At 40.8% G+C, this 17209-nt stretch overlaps 1 protein-coding gene across 21 annotated transcripts in view; it reads right to left on the bottom strand.

The window, feature by feature from the left end:
• LOC120730035 (neuronal cell adhesion molecule-like) overlaps window positions 1–17209 on the bottom strand; it is a 93214-nt gene that overhangs the window by 26577 nt on the left and 49428 nt on the right. The gene's annotated exons all lie outside the window — the stretch shown is intronic.

Genomic DNA, 17209 nt, shown 5'->3' with positions numbered 1-17209 from the left:
AGAGAGAATGAGTGAGAGACACATCATAGCTCTAGCCACAGATTGATGTTAGTTACCATCCACTGCAATTTGCTGGAAGCTATCTTTTTGATCTAGTGCATTCCGATAGGGACCGACGGGGCCCACATGGGTTCATTTTGCAGGGCTAATCACAGGCGCGGCCATGATGCCATTAGGTGTCTCTGCCGTATCGATCACATCAGCTGGCAGATGATATGCCAAGGGACAAGACAAGGGGACACTCACTTTACTTTCCATTTCACTCGGAGCTTTATCAATGTGATTGACTGACCGGCTGAGCCAGCAGCAAAGTGATCTGAAATGAGGTCAGATTTCAGAGAGCGAACCATCATTCTTTCATGAGACTGCTGTAGTGGGAATGTCATACGTGACGAGACAGAAATAAATATGTGTGACATCTCTGTTTGTCGAGGACAGTTGGTTCAACAAGATTTCAGGTTAAGCTGAGGTGACGTATGTTTTCCTTGCTTGGGCAAACTGGGGTACTGATTCATTGTTAAGTGGGGATTTTTTTTTTAAGTAGTTTTATCAAATTGTGTCTCCATCACAACCAGTGACTGCAGTCATTGCTCTACAGTCATTGATCACAACACAAGCATTGAATGAACTGAGTAGAAAGCAAAGCAAAATTTAGTCACGTCACAAAACCACAGAACAAAAATCTTCACTTGTTGCCACACAGCTCGCAGCTACCACATTACACCTTAATCCAGGCAAAAGATCATAGAATATAATATTGAAGTTATAAAAGATCAGAATGTGGCTCAAACTTCAGAGAAATCTAAAAAAGCACAAGGTTAAATTGACTGCTCATTTGAATTCATATTAATCTGCATAATTCAGTGCTGCCGAGTCAAAAGAATGAAGAAAATGAACTTAGGAGGAGTCGTTTTAATAACTGTAGTCTGACCTGTTTTTATCTCGCTTCTTCATCCACTGGCACCATATTAAAAATGTCACAGCTTAATTTAGAGCTCAGGCAGATTAATTTGCTATATTATCGCATAAGCAAATTCAGAATGAAAAAAATCACGTGGAGCACTCTAAAGCTGGAGTTACACATGCGTACTGCATGCCTGCTTAGGGCGTGGGGCAGGTCAGGGCTGCAGATGAGGTTGTAAAAGCTATGTCTGGTACCAGAGGCTAGACAGCCATGCGGTAAGACCTGGTCTTCCTAGGGGAACTGAGGTATTTGTTAGTGCTGCCCTAAAGTCATGATTCAGAACCATCCTCAGAGCCGGTGTCTAGTAGCATGGGAAGAGACCAAGGCTAATGTCTACTGCCCCCAGCTTCAACTATACCTCTCCTGGGAAGGCCTGTATTATTCGCCCAGGGCAGCCAATCACACTGCTGTGGACACCTCAGGCAGCTCTGGCTTGGGATTTGACATGAAAAGATCCAGAGGGTCATTTCATCAAGCCAATTTGCAGGCTGCAGGCATCGGTGCTGAAACTGTACATTCCCTTTCCTTCAGTACATTTTCAGCTTCTGCTGGAAATTTACAATCACATGTTGTTTATGCAAAATCCATTCACGATAATCAGTAAGGTGTTGCAGCGCAGTGATTTTCTAGCACCAATTCATTTTGTTTGGTATTAGGCATTAAGGCATTAATGTCACCGTCACTACTTTTGGGGTTTTTTTTCTAAATCATAAATTACAGCCCGAACTGAGAGTGAAAAAAGGGTGAAGTAAAAATGGCCAGCGTGTGACAGCAACAGAATAAATGTGTTAATTATACATTTTATGGTGAATCCCCAATAAGCTTTGAGATTCTTATCTGGAATGGAGCCAGGGATTCATCCTAGATTCATTTCCCAATTTAATGAGGTGTAGCAGCTCAGCTCCAGCCAGCCAGTGTGTTTCCTTTGTTCACACCGTACACGTGTGGGCCTGTGTTTACTTGTATGTGTGTACAGTGTATGTCTGTTTGCTACAGTCACCCCTGTAAGTTTCAGTGATATGAGGCCAAACCTCATATCCGTCTAACAGTTGAGTGACGGTGGAAACTCCATGTCGTTCAGTATATTTTGAGCGTAATCCAAGCTGGGCCTGAAGCTTGAAAAAAAAAAAAGAAACTAGAGTTCAAAACCAATTTTTTATTTCAATATACAATTATTCAAGGTGAACCTTAATCGCAAAATATATTTCTCTATTGCCGGACTGTCCTATGCATCCTGTGCTGACAGAAGATGGAAGCCCAAAGTCAACATATCTCTCTTGCTGGAGCTCAGATAAAACCCCAGTCCCGTTTGGAGTGCTTTGCCAAAAGCCGTCAGATGGCTGATAATATCGAACAGGAAATTGTCTCTTAGACAAAAACACAACAGATTGGTAAGGGCACTTCCAGAAATGATTTTCACTCTTTTTCATATAGATAAAGCTGAGAAAGAAAACTAAGCTGGTGTCTCACTTTGAAACGTGATAACTGTTCGTGGCACTACCTCGTGATGACATCGTTTTTACAGCCGATACCAATATTTGGTGATTTCAGAACCAAATATATTGGCCAACAAGAAAATATATTTCTGGTGAGTTTTTCAAAGTGGCACTTTGAGTACTACACGGCAAGTGCCAATTTATTCCATTCTATTCAAAAGAAAGCCGACATTTCTACAGCCGATATCTCAAAAATTTGGCAACTTACATGAAAACGATTTAGATTGAAAAATAACACCAAGTTAGATTTGGGAGTGAACCATGTCTTTAAACTTGTAGATTTGACAAGTACAGTGCTTATTCACAACTGCTGCCAGCTGCATCTAAAAAACAAGAGACAAGTGGGAGAGCTCATCCGAGGTCAATGCCATATTTTCCATTGTTCCCTTGCCTGTGCTTCACCTTATCAATCAAGTTTCACAGAATTCAGAAAGGTCGTTTTTTGATGCAAACAGGCCTGCAGACAAACAGGCGGCACTGAAAACATATTTCAGTCTCAGCTCTCTCCTTGCAGACAGAGTCCATCATCTGAACACCGTGACAGCTGCCACAGTAAACCAAAAACAAAGCTGCAGGGTGTAAAACAAAAACACTGAAAGATATGTATCAGTGAGCTAAGAGGACGTGGTAACTCGAATAATAATCCTGCGGACATTTGGTACATTTGTTGCTTGTGGCATCTTAAACTACTTGTGATGAAGTAATATTAATATTTTGAATTTTTACAAAATACTTTGAAGTTATTGTTTTATGGGTTTTCTGTACATTTCTTGCATCTCTTGAAACATTTACATTCAATGACAAGTGAACATCAAATATGGAAAAGCAAGTTTTTTTTGGAGCTGTTTTACTCAGCCAGACATTTTCAGCTTAATATGAGGTTAAAGTTGTTGAAAATCGTGCCTGAAATGGTTACAAAGAAAAGCCAACACAAACAAACATGTGGTTTACAAATGGCCAGCTTTGTTATCTGATTGCAGAAAAAAAATGAATGAGCAAAGCTAGCGTTTAAATACCGAACAAGCTAAGTTCAGTAAAAATTAATGTCAGCAAAGTGAAAGGCTGCAATGTTAATTACTGTCTCCGACTACATAAGACCACCTTCGCTCACGTGTTGCTTTTCATTTTGTTAACACTCTGCTCTGTAAAAGCTGCATTGAGCTGTCTGCCTCTCATTCATCCAGCCTCTTCAATTACTCCATTGTCATTTTCCCATACCCAGCTACTTCACCATCCCAAAACTAATTGGTTTTGTGCACATGTCAGGGACATAGCACACGCAACAGCACATACACACCCAGGATAAAGCACATTCACAGAGGCTGTCAACAGAATGTGAGGGTCAGGACGTGTCTGAGCACACAGATAGAGGTGACAGGGGCACGAGAACTGACAATAGAAGTAGACTGCAGTGTAAATGAATTGCAGTCAGTATAGAAAAAATCCCAGTTGAATTCCCCTCACAGCGACGGATAACACTATATGCCTCATATGCTCATCACTTGCACAGATCTTGCCATTGTATGTGCCAAACATTAGTGATGCAACACTGCAACCCTGACAGAATCACAGCTATTGCATCAGAACTCTACACTTTTAACATCTATGATGAAAAACAAGCCTTTCTCCTGCACCAAGCACCCTAATTAACTTCCATAATCAGTGCTATTGATGGCTCATGCAATCAGGGGTTTGTGAGCCTCGGTATGGCCTTAATGGAGCAGCAGGGATCCCCCACAGATGCCTGAATGGATGGGGGTGGAGGGGTATTATGATGAGAATGACTCCACGCTCAGGAAGGAGGTGATGAGGAAACCGATTCGGTTGGAAGCGTTTATTTTTCTGAGATTGCCGGGTGCTCTCGGTGCCTGCTATTCATGCCTTGGGCTGCATGTATTTCTCTGTGCTATTAGATATCAGGAGTATGTGTGTGTGTGTGCGTGTGGTTGTGTATGTGTGTGTGTGTCTTCCATGGATCTCAAAGTTGAGGTCAAAGAAGTTAAACAAATAGTAAGGTTGTTACAGTTTAGCTAAAAACATCACTGTAGATTATAATATAATATAATATAATATAATATAATAATACAGTTTAATCCTTTGTCTTTTTAAGCTGTGGATTCACAGCTAATGTGCTAAACAGGGGTAAGCGGTGATACAATTTACAGCAATGATACATGAGGTTGAATGTTCAGTGGCTTTGACTAATACCTCTCACGGGCCTCTTACTAGCAGCCACAGGACCACAACACACATTCCATGGGCCGGCTTCAGTGTATGTTTCCCATAATCTTCTCATTAGCTTTTGTAAATGAGGCAGCGTATGCAAATAATTGGTGTGGTTAACATATGAATTGGGGTCCTGTTGTTCAGCGAGACCCCATAGCCCAAAGAACACACCAGAGCCCTTGATCTGAACTGTACAATGCAAGACAATAAAAGATCTTCAATCATCTGATTCACTATAAAGATGCTATTTAAATTCAGCTTTCTGACCAGAGCTGTAGTGGTTTTGATGCATAGGCCTCCCAAACACATGAGTAAATAGGCTTCAGTATTTTCATTAGTAATATTAACCACTTTATATGATGTGAACTCCACTGACTTTGCACCAGGCAGAAAATCACTCAAAGAAAAAAAACATGTGCATGGGGTGTAATTATGGGATGTGTAAGCTCTTGGATTTTTCAGATAGTTTTATGTTTTGTCGACTACGTCATGAGTTCTTGCTTTTTGAAAAACTGTTTTAGGCAAGTCGTCACACTTCATGGAAAAGCTCCATTACATCTTTGGGGGTAGGCCTTTAAAGTTACAAGGCTTTGTTTTTGAAACTCCCCTGGCTATCGACATAAAACAAGTCTTAATTCTAATTGGCATCTGCTGCTAATGCAACATGTCCGGCAATTTGTCTAGTTTACCTTCTTTCAGAGCGCCACACATTGACATTCACAAAGCTTGCTCGCCATACATGCCAAAAACACTTCAGGATTCGCTCGCTGTTCCCTCTGCCTAAATGCTAATCAGAGACGGCGCCGGCACTTCTGAGGAAGACGGCCTCTTTAACATGCAGATGGAAGCAGCACCACTAGATGGGATGGTGCTCTTAACGCCTTGGAGGTCTAAGTTATCAGAGATGATAACGCTAACCTTACCCATGCCCTATATTTTAGGAAAAGGCAAAACTCTCTTTTCTTTCCTTTTTTTTTGGGCAGGTGGAAATGAAAACAGATTTTGATTTGCGTTACAATCATTATTTTTCTTTGATCCCTGATTGCCAAGACTTGGGAGAAAAACAAAATTGCATATTCTGATTGCCTGGGGCTAGACTTAGAATTAGGGATATCACTGATAACGAATACATTATCGATAAGGAATCCAAGTGCAATAAAAATACATATTTCTTTTATTTGATACATTTAGTTGCTACGTCATGTCCTCACATTATGGCTGTGTTTCCTCAATTAGGTCTCTCGTTCTTGGGGTTTGTGTATAAATCCCTCTCCTTAGGAAAAGTACTAGCGGGGAATCGTTTCACTGCTTCACAATCTAGCAAAAACTAATTATTCTTTAAAAAAAAAAACCAGTAAGGTTGGACTTAAAAGTCTTTTTATGACATCTGAAATAATTACTAGTGCCACTTTTAAAAAGCATAGATGAATTGAGAACAGGTGGCAAAGCAGCACACGACTGAATGAGCAAATGTGTATCTGAACTTGACCTTTATGCAATAGCTGATCACTACACTATAATTACTTATGTATGAGAACATTTCTGCTTGTGCAGAAGGGGGCAGATAAACACCGGAGCAGTGCAAAGCACGGAGCTCGAGTATGCCTGCCCTACCACATGAGAGCGTTATGGGTGAAGCCATTCATATGCTGAGCAGACGTTCATTGTCATGAGCAAATGCAAGAGGAGTGGGAGGAATGCATGCCGACCTGCTTCCTGAATAGCTAAAGAAACTGTTAAAATCCTCATACGACACCACAAGACAAACTTCAGCCACAGAGACATGGCAGGTTTGAACAAAAAAAGTAATCAACAAAACCCAATCTCCTCTGGGAACAAATCCTGTGAGCCAGCAGATAGAAATATCTGTGCATTTGTAAACTCAAATAGTGCTTTAGGAGTTAAGCAATTTAAATCTCAGCAAAGATAGTAAAATGGTTTCAAGCTAAATATAGGGACTGTCTGTACACTTTCCAGCAGAGTACAGCCACTCAAAACTGCACTCCAAAAGGGCATTCTGTATCCATGGCAATCCCCTCAATACTTTTAGATTTCCATGCCAACAAAAAAAAAGTCAATTCTCTCACCAAATACAGACGGAAAAAGAAAACAGGAGAAAAAGGCCCAGGCCCATTTATCATCCCAAAAGTAACCTTAGAGAAAACCTGCACATTTGACATCTGTTTGGTCCAAAAAAACCAGTCTCAGCCTCCTCTGAGCTCAACAAAAGAGATGTGATTAGAATCTCAGTTTGCCACTATGTCCACACCGGATGGCTTACTACACGTGTGAAGGGTCTCTCAAGATGGTGCCAATATGAGAAGTTTACATTAAGCTTAGGGGTGCCATAAAGAGAGTCTGTGTGCAGGAAATGATCACCTCTGACTCACAAAAGCTCTGATGTAGCAAATGAATTCCAGCGGGCTAAGTCAGCCATGGTAGCACAAAGAAACAGTGTTTATATATGATTGCTGTGAGTCAACAGTTGCAACTAGGGCTTTCTAGAAAAGCATGACTGTATAATGAACGCTCTTCTGCTGGAATTTGAATTGTGCTGATACAGTATGTAGGCAGGCAGGGAGCAACTGGTCATTTGGAGCTGTCTGCACTTTGTGCGGGTACCATTCACTCCAGTAAAATCTGCCGGCAACATCAGATAACAAAGCGTGAACACTGACTGTGAGCTGGAACAATCTGTTACCGCTGCGTGTTACCAGAACATGTAATTCAAAAGTGAGAAAGGAGCAGGTGGACAGAGGCGGTGAGGCTGAGTCTTATTGAATACAATCTGTATCCTGTGGCCATTTCTCTGCACATAATTAGAATAAACAGCACGCTTATATTGATTCACAGAACTATAAAGGAAGAAATAAAATAGTTTTTTATTCATGTAAAATCCTTAAGAGAATGCTTGTAAACAGAAATACACATATAATTTACTGAAATAAGTTATTTTAGTGGAACTTCTGAGGTGAGCTCTAAGCTAAATGTTAGCACAATGTTAGCATGCTATTAGCTTGCTAACATCGCTTGCAGTATTGCTTACAGTATAGCTGTACTTTCAAATTTAACATAGTAGTGCCTATTGAGTAATAGGGATGTAACAATTATGAAACCAAGATCGCAAACCTGAATAAAAACATCTGCATCATGATACTGCCATCTTTCTCTACAATGATACTCATGGGGATTGGTGTGGTCTTCTGCTGCTGTAGCCACTTTGCTTCAAGGTTTGACCTTTGTGCACTCCTGTATACCTTAGTTGTAATAAGTGGTTTATTTGAGTTACTTTTGCCTTCCTGTCAGCTTGATGAGGTCTCTCCATTCTCCTTTGAACTCAGGCATGACTAACGTATTATCATATAATTTTCAGCACATTTTCTATAAACCCTAGAGATGGCTGTGTCAGAAAATCCCAGCAGAACAGTTTGGAAAATATCTAGATCTGTTAAGGCTCAGTAAAAGTGGTGAAAGTTGTAATATTTAAAGATCATTAAGATAATTAGAGAACTCAAAAACACCAGAAAAATAAAGTTATTTTTTTTGTTATTATCTCCTCAAGTGTTCAGCACTGTAGTAAAAATATTTTTTGCATGTTTTTTGTCCTTCTGGGGCTTTTTTCTACAAAATTGTATTTGTGATACAAAAAGTAGCCAGGGAAATCGCCAAAGTCACTCACATTTATCCTTGGAGGAAACCGTGGCCATCTCCATGCCAAAGTGTTCCACTGTACCTACCGTCACAACAAACTTTTTAATTTTTCATATTTATTTCCTATCTTATTCATAGCCCTTTGCTTTTTTTTTTTTTCTTTAGGTCACGAGCAGTTGTCTAAGCATTTCACTGCATATCGTACTGTGTATGACTGTGTACGTGACAAATAAAAATTTGAATTTGAACTGACACAATCCCTAAAGACTTGCTGCCAGCAATGCGACTAGAGAGAAAGTTCTGCTGGCAAACAAAGTGTGATCACTGGCTCTGTGCTGGAACAATATGTTATCACAGTGTTTTACCAGAATATTTAATTTAAAAGTGGGAAAAGTAAGCTGTGAGAAAATCTGCGGCAGGTGGAAGGAGGCAGTGAGTGTTGTTATTGAGTGCCACCTCTGCATTCACAGAGCGCCACAATAGGCTTCTCCCGCTTTTCCTTCCTTCTCCTCCTCCACTGTCAGCCCCTTCCACTCCACCCCACCTGTTTGTAAAAGGTCAGCACAGAGGAGGGTCCTCAGGCCCCCACCGTCCTCCCCTTCCTGGACCTACAGATCCCACTCCACAATCATCCTCAACGCTGGAGCCTAGAGCCAGGAAACTCAATCAAAGAAGGGCTTCAGAGAGCTCCAGACCTCTCAAAACCATCCATTGTCTCCATAAGGCTTCCAAACACTGCAGCAGGTCTATATGTAACACTGTAAGAGGAGTTGCTCATTACTGCCTGTCCCCAGCTTCACTTTGTTTCTTTTGTGCAGCTGACACAAGAATCTAGTTGCCCAGCTGGGCCAATAAAAGAGAGTGGGGTTACATAAAAAAAACGAGAGAGAAAAAAGAAATTCAGAAAAGGAATTCATTTGCAGGAGTGAATGATGACGTGACAAATATGTTGCACGTGCATAAAGGTGCCATGTTGGTGTTTTTTTCATAAAAAAGACACATTATACATAAATCTGTGACCTGTGCCAGTGCGAGACAGTACTTTAATGGCATCTGTTTAAAATTTGCCATTCATCCCGCGAGTTAAGAGTATTAACTGACACGCCGCACAACAATGTGTGTGAATGTCAGCGCAATCCATTATCATATAAAGAAAGCACTATGTAACTGCCCCCTCTCGCTCACTCTCTCTCTCTCCCAGCCCCTCCTCAGCCCCTTTCAGATACGGCAGGTGAATACAAATCATTTCCCCTCCGCTGCTCTCCAAAAGGACTCACCATCCAATTTCAGACACAGAGGACACAAACAATGGTCCTTTCAAAGTGTGAGAAAATCAAATCATGGTCTTTTCTTATTAAAAGACACTATTAGGAGGTTACCCTTCCTCTTGTGCAGAACCAGCTCAGAAAAACAGAACTGAATCAAAGCATCTGTGAGTTAAATAAGTTTTTAAAAAATTATATATTTACATGTCAGATCAATAAATGACTAAAGCAATTCGTACAGTAATAAAAAAATTAAATCAGTTCAAAAGACTGAACACAGTTGTGTGAAAAAGTAAATACACCCACTGCTTCCTTAGGAATTAAGAGGGTAAGTAATGGTAAGCATGTTAAATGTTAACGTTTATAACAGTATCATTAGAAAAAGAGTGAACAAATATGGCTTGTTTGGACAGGTTGTGTCCAGAAGAAAGCTTCTTTTCTCTAAAAAATGCAAAACACGCCAGCACAGCTGAAGTTTGCAAAGTTGCACCTGAACAAACTACAAGACTTCTGCAACAATTGCCTTTGCACAAACAAGACCAAATGTTTGACCATGATGCACAATGGCAAAAAGAAAACAGAGCATATTAGCACAAACATCTCATACAACTGGACGGGTACAATCACAGGGCCTCTGCACCTTGGAGTCACTGCTCATGAACTCTTCTGTGCACCAAAGTTTTTAGAGTTAAACACGAGGCCAGCTGTGACAGCTAAAGCTTGGCCCAAACTGGGTCATGCAACAGGGCAATGATCCCAAGCACAGCAGCGCATCTACAACAGAAAAAGCTTCACTGAAAAATCCAGACCTCAAACTGACTGAAATGCTGTGGTGGCATTTCAGAGACCTGTGCACAAAGAAAGAAGAGTAGGCCAAAATTCTTAAACAATAATTTGAGACACTGATAAAGTCTTACGAAAATGGATTACTTCATATTATTGCTGCTGAAGGTCCTGCCACCTGAATCCTGACTGAATCATGGGGTGTACTTAGTCGTTACATGGAGTTCTGTAATCATCTTTCTGGTTACTTTATTTTACTTTTGCTATTAAACTTTCAACTGTTTCCGTTTTCATTCATTACTATTTTTAGTTGCAGTCTTTCTTTAATACTCTACCAAACATTGTTCAAGACAGGGGGGGGGGGAAAGACTTGAACATTAAACTGAATACAAAAATTTGGTTCTCTAGCTGTCAGAAGGCGGAATAATTATGAGTCAACTCACTTTCCCAGTCATATACTTTTTCCTCTTATTTACACTCAGTGAAAAACAAAAAACAGAACCATTAACCAACCCACACAACTCACATTATTCACCAAAATACACCGCAGCGCATATAGAAGTGCTGCTTAATGTGACAGCAGTGTTTCTGCAACGCTGATCCAAACATTCACTTTGGGTCGAGTCTGAATGAGCTTTGCTTACTTTGGCAAAATGTATGGGCACTCTGTTTCTGTAGTCAGGTTTTCATATGCTAAACTCGCCTCCAGGGGAAGTGAACAATTCATCAAAGATATCCCTGTGCAAACTCCTCCAACATTTCTTTGAAATGAAGGCAGAGATGCTGGGAATTTTCAGTCTGAATTTCCCATCCAAGGATTTCAGATGGAATTTGATCTAATTAAGCTCTGAGGCCGAGAACTTGTGTATGTTTTATTTTACCAAAAGTGAAATAACAGGGAGAGCGATAACATCTCCCTTAAGCTGATGGAACTATTTTTTTTGTCAGTATGTAACTGAATGACCTAATTTTAACTGAAGCATTGGATTTGGTAAAATTAAAGAGTGAGTTTGAAGATTAAAGAATACAATGAAAATAAAACCCCTGGAGGTTGAGTGACTGATCAGGACTCTTGGTGCCTTACCGAGGCTTAGTGTGAACATGCTTCTATCTCTCTCATGGGTCTGGATGACTGAAACGTTAGCTAATGAGTATTAATGACAATAATGAAAGACTTAGCCTTCTCATAAAGGGAGTCTCTTTATGTTCTTCACAACTTTCCTTGGATGTGCGGCTGATGCTGAGTCGTAACAATACGCCAGAGACTCAACAAAAAAATTCTTGGTGTTACAGCTTAGCAATTTTCCCTTTTACATCCATCATTTGAAGAGTCTGAGTGGTTTCGAGTAGGTCTGATATTTTGCCCAGAAGGCGCCGCAGCTCAGACAAACAGTGCTCCATCCTTACAGATCATCTGGTCCCATCAAAAATAATGGCCTCCGACAAGAACTGCTCCATCAGCCCTCATTTGTCAACCAGTGATTCCGGAGGAAACACTGCTCCCATTTAACACTAACAGTCCGCAAGCTTCCGCTAACAGTCTCTGTCCTGCGTCTGCCTTTGACAGGATGAGACCGGTCGCTAATGCATGAGAAGTGTCTGCTGAGTGTTGGATAATGGCTGTGTGAGGCTTTGGTGGAGCCTGTGGCGTTTATCTGGCTGCATCTATCACTCAGTACAGGTAGAGGAAAAAGGATGAGGCAGTGAGGTCAAACATTGCTGTAGGACAAAGCGTGTGTCACTTGCTTCTGGGGAAGCCACCCAGAGGTGTTTCAGTTTTTTCCGGGGGGGGGGGTTAACATGACAGAATAATGAATTACCAACCTAACACATAATGATACAGTACAGTATCTCCACAGGAAACACCTCACCCACCTCCTCTGTCAACACACGAAAAATGAATAAGAGGATTTTACTGGTCGTCGCATTTACATTAAACAGTGCGCTTCAAACACAGTTATTCATAAGTTGGGTTATTATAGCAATTTCTGGGGGGGGTTTCTCTAAAAACAATACTTTTCTCAGTACATAAACACAAGAAAATATTCTTTGCATATTCATTTTCATCCTCAGCTAATGAAGGTAAAGTTATTCAGCATTAAATGGTGTGATTACACAAGCAGCCACAGCCAAACACAGCTGAATAAAGTGTAGGATAAAATTACAGAATATTTAATGTGATTCACAAACTATTTCAAGTGAAGATGATGGTTTTCAGTACTCAGCGCAACAGAATTTTGTGATGTGTCAACGATACAATGTAAACCTCAACTATCTGTAACCAGAAAATTGTGTTTTTCAATGTCCATCTCAGGCTTGATTTAAAAGTTTCCACATGTTTTCTGTAGATGTCTCAGTTGAATAGCTGGTGTTTTACCAGACAACATTAATGCACTGACATTATACCACTTCACCAAGTAAATATAGCTGACATGGGCATCCATGCTTATCACATATGTAAAACAATTAAAGGCAAAACCCGTAGCCTTGACCTGTAGTACAACAGAGCTGCAAATACATCTGCTCATTCTGAGCAATCGATTTTATCGCATGAAGAAATATTTCTTTCCTGCTGGGAGGGGTCTCCTTCAGAATGGCAATGCTCCCATCAAAAGAGGTCACTGAAACTGCAACGAGTATAAAAATGATTAATAGCCTTCTGAGTCACTAGCTAACCTATTTTGAAGACCTATGGAAGATTTGGGACCAACATGTTAAAAAAGCACCACAAACTAAAATAATGTTGTCCTATGCCTAATAAAATCCATGTCTCTGTTTAGGTATGCTAATATTTTGGGGTTATTATTTACTCCATGTTTATAGCAATGCCTATTAATGTGCTCAATTAAACTGAATACAGTCAAAATAGTAACAGCAAAAAGTATTCCAATATACAGCCATAAATAAAAGTCTGAATCGCTTGCTATTTCAGTGTGCCTCTATGTTTCATACGCACTCATTCCTTTACTCTCCCTCTCACAGCAGGTACACAGACAGAGATTTCTCATTAGAATTGGCTGAGATGCAGGTGAGCCAGGGGTCACATCTAAATTCAAGCATTTGTATTCCAGCACGACACCCAGGGAGCACGCTGTTTATAGTGATGAGCAGATAGGCTCGGCCTTGAACCAGGACCCACAGCTAGCAGGCACACAAATCATTCGGTTTCTCAGAGGCTATTCCAACACTGATAGATCCCACCAGTTTCGACAGTATAAGGACAGTCTTCTCAGTCCTGAAGCCACATTGAAATTCTATCCTAGACATTTCGCACTGAAAAAAACTGTATACAAAAATCACTAATCACGCAGCGCCAACAAAGGATTTGAAGCCTTGATGGGCCAGAGCCTGATCCTTCTCACCATTAAAAAAAAATAATGGTAAAGTGAAGTAGGGCCTTCCTTTTGAAAAATGCTCCTTCTTAAGCCAGTCGAATAGTCTGCCTGAGTATCTGAGCATTGATGGCTTTGTGAGTAAGAGTGGCATTGCAAAAGAACACATGTATCAACTGAACTGAAGTTAGATGGTATTAAGTTATAAAATCATATAACCTTAGACCTTCACTTCAAGTTGTTGTTGTATCTATAAAAGCGGAATGCCAAACTCAGGCCCGGCATGCCGATGGGCTTGCAACTGGCATAAACCCTGTGTCCGTGCTCTAAATATGAAGCAAAGCCAGCAGTCAATTAGCTTAACAAAGCATAAAGACTGGGAGAAAGGGAGGATCAGCTAGCTTGGCTGGCTCCAAGAAACAGGCCTAGCACATAACTGTGTGAAAGTACACAACTTTTGATTCCCCGATAATTGGACAGACAGGAAGAGCAGCGAAGGTGGAGCGAGGCCTGGGGCAAGGCTGTGCAGGTGAGAGGAGAGCGCAATCAGGGAAAATAAAGATGGAGATGCAACACCAGAAACACAGCAGATTCTCCAGGCTCTCTGCTGAGCTGTTTGTGAAGCAGCTGTGCATGAAGCCAACTTTTTCCACTGCCCTGGAAGACGGCAAAGACAAGCAGAAGTCCCCCATGAAGGGCCTCACCAGCCTCTTTCTGGCCCTCACTGTCTTTGTGCCCATCTATTCATCTGCTTATTTTTTCATGTGCTTCCCAAAACTAGCTGGGTCTCCGGGTATCTCCCTGTTTGCGTCTGCTTCTCACAAAACCAGTCTCACTGGGAAAAAAGCAGAAAACCTTACAGTAAATCTTTGGATTACATGTATATGTCATACACTTATACACTATGATTTCTGCATAAAAGTGGTCATGAAGTTAAGGTTATATCTAATGAGAAAATGCTGAAGTACAAGTACTCTTAAAAGTAAATCATCATAATAGACATGAGACATCTCATTTTTTCTCCTTCATCTATTAGAGTAGAGACACTAAAACAATGCGTCTATACGCAGCTTCTTTCCCACAAACAGGAGACATTACACGCACAGACATAAGTGTTGACACAGAGAACCGTAAGAGAATTGTCAGGCGTATAATGAAGAGACACCGGAGAAACGTCTTGATGCATTCATCTGAAACAGTGTGCGCTGGGAGCAGCCCAGAGGCCCTCTGCGAATGCGTGTATCCCACTACTTATCCGCAGTGTGTCTGATCTCTGAGCTGCCGCTGAGTAATATCACTGCTTTCTAACCACATGCAAGAAAACTGCTGTTCTACTCACAGCAAACTGTTCAGTTACACTGAGCTGGGAAAATCTAAAACTGAAATTAGTGTTCGGTGTTCAGCCTTTTCAATGCAACTTTTAGGCTTTTTTTGGTTCTGCAGTGAACCTGACAAACAACAGGAACTATGTTCACTCTAATTAGGCCGTGTTATCACTGCAGGCTAAAATAGCACTAATCTCTCGCATCTATTCTTTTCATAACACGCAGCCACGGCAAATCCCACTGAGTCTGATTTGTTCAATTTTCAAACTGATGCTCATCTGCGGCCCTCAATCAGACACATCTTATTTTTTGAACGTGACCTCAGTCTGAACAGTCACATATAAATTCAGAGGTGCTGACGCACATTTGTAGTTTTAGAGAAAACCTTTTTCCAGTGAAGCCATTCACATCGCGATCCGAGGATTGTGCTTCAACTCCACATTCAAAATTACAGTCATTGCTCAGCAAATATCCATGAATAAAAAAAATCTCTCTTTATCTTCTTTCTTTTTGTCATCCAATCACAAAGTTGCTGCATTTTACTACACACGAGTTTATAAATTAAAGTGTAAATACCACCTGAGTCACCTGAATTTTTGACTTTTGTAACAGCATAATTCTCCAGTTATGTGTCTCTCACTCACATTCCAAAGTAGGCTTAGGGAGCATGTGGGCCTACCCTGAGTATGGATGCATAAACTGGTTGGGATTCAAACCCCCAAGCCTCTCTTCTGAAGACCAGTAGTGTTCCCACTATCTCCTAAATTAGGGGAATGGCTCCCGGATCCCAGGAACGACATCTGAGATATCTGTCCAGAAGAAGGCAGTCCTAAAAACAGCAAAGATACTCCACAGGACCCTCAAACTCTCAGGCCTCCGGTAGAGGACCTGAGCTTGAAGGATAAGGAGTGTCCACAGCGCGAGTGGGGAATAAATATACATATATAAAATACACACATACACTCCTTCTATCCACAGTATCACTGGGCAAAAAAAGCAAAGTCTGGGTTCATACAACCTTTTTTGTAACTTTGCCCTTTCTGTTTTGCAGGGTCACTTTCTAACTCTTTGATTGTGGGCAGAGGAGACATGACACAAAATTAGGGGAGAGGAAGAATGTCAAGCATCAAAGGTTACTGAAAACCCTCCAGTCATTCTGAACAAAACTGCACTCACCTCGCCCACTGTTTTTTGAGATTCAGCAATGTAGTAATATCACAAGTAAAAATAAGTTGGACTGCACCAGTAAAAAAGAAAAAACATCAGCCAGCTCCCTAGCTAGCAATGTAAAATAAAATGAAAATGAAGTTTGGGTAAATAGAACCTGGCAACCGAAGGAAATGCGTAATATGCAGTTTCAGTTTTAGGTAAAACCAAAGAGCAGAATCAAGATATTTTAAACCATTTTTTTAAAAATAAATAAATCCTTCAATGTTTGGCTGCAGAAAAGAACTGGCTATGACCCACAGACACTAGTGGATTGTTGGCGCCTTTCTTCCCTTTGCTCTGCCAGCCCTGCGCTGCAGCCATCTGCACTTGTTGCTTGTTTTAGGAAATTTTGTGCCTTTAGCAAGTGAAACACGTAATCAGTTGTAGCAAGGTCAGACATTTGGAAAATTCAAAGCTATGGCCATAAAATCCTATGGTTGTGTTTCTTCTTATTATAATTACTATTTTATTTTACATTTTAGTAATGCACTCAGTTTACTATGCTTGCTCAGTCAGACAGACAGTTGGATAGATAGATGCACAGCTCTGATCTTTGATCTGTTTCCTACTCACCTCTATTTGTTATCAAAAAAACATTAATACAACACGCTCTGATTGGACACATGATTGAAAGCGGTGAAAGACAGCAGCATGGAGGTAAACAGAAACCTCTCTAGCCTCTATTGAAAGCCTGGGACCTAAAAGCTGTTTCTTCACAATACACACTTCACGCCTCACTGTGCTTCAAACTGCTACTCCTCGGTGTTGCCCTCTATGACGCGGCCATTGAAAAGTGTACACTCAGCCTCTCTGGCTTGCAGCACACATTCACAACACAATAACTGATTGCTGAGCATGAAGCAGAAAGAATTACAAATTCAGACACAGACAGAGAGAAAAGTCGAGGCAAAGAGAGAGATTCAAACGGGAACATAAATGGATAAACTGGAAGAGAGGG

Source organism: Simochromis diagramma, unplaced genomic scaffold, assembly GCF_900408965.1.
Source record: "Simochromis diagramma unplaced genomic scaffold, fSimDia1.1 OVJJ01000293.1, whole genome shotgun sequence".
Taxonomy (NCBI): domain Eukaryota; kingdom Metazoa; phylum Chordata; class Actinopteri; order Cichliformes; family Cichlidae; genus Simochromis; species Simochromis diagramma.
The sequence above is the reverse complement of the archived record's forward strand: the minus strand, read 5'-3'. Positions and strand labels throughout refer to the sequence as shown.